General features: G+C 40.0%; 1 pseudogene across 1 annotated transcript; it reads left to right on the forward strand.

Annotated features, from left to right (window-relative positions):
* The first annotated feature begins 494 nt into the window (after positions 1 to 494).
* Positions 495 to 2,899, forward strand: LOC128588503 (nuclear autoantigenic sperm protein-like; annotated as a pseudogene). The gene has a single exon (XR_008380789.1). The product of XR_008380789.1 is annotated as a nuclear autoantigenic sperm protein-like (transcript).
* Positions 2,900 to 4,456: the final 1,557 nt, after the last annotated feature.

Below are 4,456 nucleotides of genomic sequence, written 5' to 3' on the forward strand. Positions count from 1 at the left end.
CAGCTAGAAAAGGAAGAACAATCCAATACCAAATCCAGCAGAAGAAAAGAAATAACCAAAATCAGAGCGGAATTAATTGAAATAAAAAACACAAGAATCATTCAGAAGATCAGTGAAACAAAAAATTGGTTCTTTGAAAAGATTAATAAAATTGACAAATCTTTGGTTAGACTAACCAGAAGCAGAAAAGTAAGATCTCTAATAACTGCAATAAGAAATGAAAAGGAGAAATAACAACACATACCACAGAAATATAAGAGATCTTCAACAATTACTACAAAAAACTCTATTCTCAGAAATATGAAAATGTGGAGGAAATGGACCAATGCCTGGAATCATGCCACTTTCCTAAACTCAATCAGAAAGAATTAGAAATTTTGAACAGAATCTGCCATTTTCTGTCTGTGGATAAGTCTTTGGTGTCCCGTATTCTTTCTGCTTTCCTCACAGGCTCTGTTCCCCTACTTGCTTACCACTTACACTTCATGGGAACGATGGCCACAGAGTCCACAGCCACTGCCACCATTGCCGCGGAGCTGGTTTTTGCCAGAGTTGAAGAAGATGTTCCTGTGCCTTCTACCTCTACAGACAAAGTGGAGAGTCTGGATGTGGATTGTGAAGCTAAGAAACTACTGGGATTAGGACAGAAACACCTGGTGATGGGTAATATTCTGGCAGCTGTTAATGCATTCCAGGAAGCAGCCAGTCTTTTAGGTAAGAAGTATGGTGAAACAGCTAATTAGTGTGGAGAAGCCTTCTTTTTCTATGGGAAATCACTTTTGGAATTGGCAAGAATGGAGAATGGTGTTTTGGGAAATGCCGTGGAAGGTGTTCATGTGGAAGAGGAAGGAGAAAAAACAGAAGAATCTCTGGTAGAAAATAATGACAATATAGATGAGGAAGCAAGGGAAGAGTTGAGAGAACAGTTTTATGATGCCATGGGAGAAAAAGAAGCAGCCAAAAAAACAGAAGACAAGTCTTTGGCAAAACCTGGAACCGATAAAGAACAGGAAAGTGAAATTGAAAAGGGTGGAAAAGAAGATATGGATATAAGTGAGCCTACAGAGGAGCTACAGGAGAAAGTTGAATTGATGCCAGGTCAGTTAATTAAAACCTCTGAAGAGGTGAAAGGAGCAGCAGCACCAGAAAGATGAAATGAAAGTGAAATCATTTCTGGGAAGCCAAATAGGAAGTCCCAGATGCTGAGGAAGAAAAATCAGTTTCTGGAACTGATGCCCCAGAAGAATGTAGAGAAAAAGGAGGTCAGGAGAAACAGGGAGAGGTAATTGTGAGCCTAGAGGAGAAACAAAAAGAAGAGCAGCCTGTTGTGGCTCATGAAAAGCCCACCACTGCAGTGGAAGTAGAAGTAGCATCCGTAGACCCAGCAATCAAGCCAGTACATATGGATGGGGATGAGCCAAAGGAGAAGGTAGCTACCTCTGAAAATGAGATAGGAAAGGTTGTTCTTGAGCAACTGATAGGGCAAGAAGAGCCTGCTGCTGAAGAGTCACCAGAGGTGACAATAGAGTCTACAGAGGCCTCAGCTATAGAGGCTGTATCAGAAGTTTCTGAGAAGCCTGGGCAGGAGGCCACAGTTCTTAAGGATAATGCAGTCAATGGACTGTCAGCTCCAGGAGATTACACTCCTGTTGAACCACAGACTTCTTTAGAAAGAGTGACAGAAACAAAAGATGGTTTAGGACTAGAGGAGAAGGCGAGGGCAAAGCTGGTTCCTAGTCAGGAGGAAACTAAACTGTCTATACAAGAGTCTGAGGCAGCTGGAGATGGGGTTGATACCAAGGTAGCCCAGGGAGCTACTGAGAAATCACCTGAAGACAAAATTAAGATAGCTGCTAATGAAGAGACACAAGAGAGAGAAGAACAGATGAAAGAGGGTGAAGAAACTGAAGGCTCAGAAGAAGAAGATAAAGAAAATGACAAGGCTGAAGAAATAGCAAAAGATTCAGTTCTTGAAAACAAGTCTCTTCAAGAAAATGAAGAGGAGGAGATTGGAAACCTAGAGCTTGCCTGGGATATGCTGGATTTAGCAAAGATCATTTTCAAAAGGCAAGAAACAAAAGAAGCCCAGCTTTATGCTGCACAGGCACATCTTAAACTCAGAGAAGTTAGTGTTGAATCTGAGAATTATATACAAGCTGTGGAGGAGTTTCAGGCTTGCCTAACCTTGCAGGAGCAGTACTTGGAAGCCCACGACCGGCTCCTTGCAGAAACCCACTACCAGCTGGGCTAGGCCTATGGGTACAATTCTCAGTATGATGAGGCTGTGGCACAGTTCAGCAAGTCTATTGAAGTCATTGAGAAGAGAATGGGAGTACTAAAGGAGCAGATAGAGGCTGAAGGATCACCTACTGAATATAAGAAAGAAATTGAGGAACTGAAGGAACTGCTACCTGAAATTAGAAGATAGAAGATGCAAAGGAGTCTCAGCATAGTGGGAATGTAGCTGAATTGGCTTTGAAAGCTATTCTGATTGCCAGTAGAAAGCCAGCAGATGGTGCTTCTTCATCAAATTGTGTGACTGATATTTCCCACCTTGTCAGGAAGAAGAGGAAACCAGAGGAAGAGAGCCCCCGGAAAGATGATGCAAAGAAAGCCAAACAAGAGCCAGCAGTGAATGGAGGCAGTGGGGATGCTGTCCCCAGTGGAAATGAAGTCTCCGAAAACATGGAAGAAGAGGCTGAGAATCAGGCTGAAAGCTGGGCAGCAGTGGAGGGGACAAAGGAGGCTGGAGCTACAGTTGAAAGCACTGCATGTTAAAAGGGGGCAGAGCCTTCCTCCTAAGGGAAGGTGTTTTTGTATATAATGTATTTTTTCACTTTTGGGGGATTCTTTTTGTATAATTTCAATAAAGATTGTAAGCAAAAAAAAAAAAAAGAAATTTTGAACAGACCTCTATCAAGCACTGAAATTGCATCATCAATACAAAATCTTCCAAAAAAGGAAATCCCTGGACCAGATGGTTTCATACCAGCATTCTATGAAATCTTCAAAGAGGAACTAGTACCTATACTGCTTAATCTATTCCAAAACATAGAGAAGGAAGGAATCCTCCCCGACACATTCTACGAAGGAAATATCACCCTGATTCCAAAACCAGGAAAGGACCCAACAAAGAAAGAAATCTATAGACTAATATCTAATATCATTCATGAATATTAATACGAAAATATTCAATAAGATCCTAGCAAACAGAAAAAGTGACACATCAAAAAAGTTATACATTATGATCAAGTAGAATTTATCCCAATGATGAAGTTTGGTTCAATATATGTAAATTCATAAAGGTATTTCACCACATAAATAAAATAAAAAACAAAGACCATGCGATTCTCTCACTTGATGCCGATAAAGGCTTTTCACAATATCCAGTATCTTTTTCTCATAAGAACACTTAAGAAAATAGGCTTTGATGGGAGACTTCTTAAACTGATTGAGGCCATCTACAACAAACCCGCAGTCAATATCATTGAATGGAGTAAAACTGAAAGCATTCCCACTCATAACTGGAGCTAGACAAGGATGCCCACTATTGCCACTGCTATTCAACATAGTTCTGGTTGCCATTGTCATCAGGAAAGGGAAGGAAATCAAGGGTATTCAAACTCTTTCTCTTTGAGGATGACATCTTATACCTGGAATACAGGTAATCAAGGAATACAGCAATGTCTCAGGATACAAAATAAATGCCCACCAATCAGTAGCCTTCATACATGCCAATAAAAGTCAATAACTAGACTGATAATTAGAATCTACAGAGAACTCAATCAACAAGAAAAGAGCAAACAATCTCATTTATAAGTGAGCAGGAGACATGAATGGAAACTTCTCTGAAGATGACAGATGAGAGGCCAACAAACACATGAAAAAACGCTCATCATCTCTAATCATCAGAGAAATGTAAATCAAAACTACTCTGCAATATCACTTAAACCCAGTGAGATTAGCCCACATCACAAAGTTCCAAATTTGCAGATGCTGGCATGGATGCAGAGAGAAGGGAACACTTCTATATTCCTGGTGGGATTGCAAATTAATACAACCTTTATGGAAAGAAAAATGAGAAATCTCAACTGAAAGTTGACCTTTCATTTGATCCCACCATCCCATTACTAGGTATCTACCCAGAACATAAGTCATTTTACCACAAGGACATTTGCACTAAAATGTTTATTGCAGCTCAATTCATAAATGCCAAGTAGTGGAAGCAACCCAAGTGCCCATCAACCCATTAATGGATTAACAAACTGTGGCATATGTATACCATGAAGTACTATTCAGTCATAAGAAAAGATGGAGACTTTGCACCTTTTGTGTTTACCTGGATGGAGTTGAAACGCATTCTTCTTAGTAAAGTATCTCAAGAATGGAAAAAAAAATTCAATGTACTCAGTACCAATATGAAAATAATATATAGGCAACTACACACCCACATGAA

The sequence above is a fragment of the Nycticebus coucang genome, chromosome 6, assembly GCF_027406575.1.
Source record: "Nycticebus coucang isolate mNycCou1 chromosome 6, mNycCou1.pri, whole genome shotgun sequence".
Lineage (NCBI taxonomy): Eukaryota > Metazoa > Chordata > Mammalia > Primates > Lorisidae > Nycticebus > Nycticebus coucang.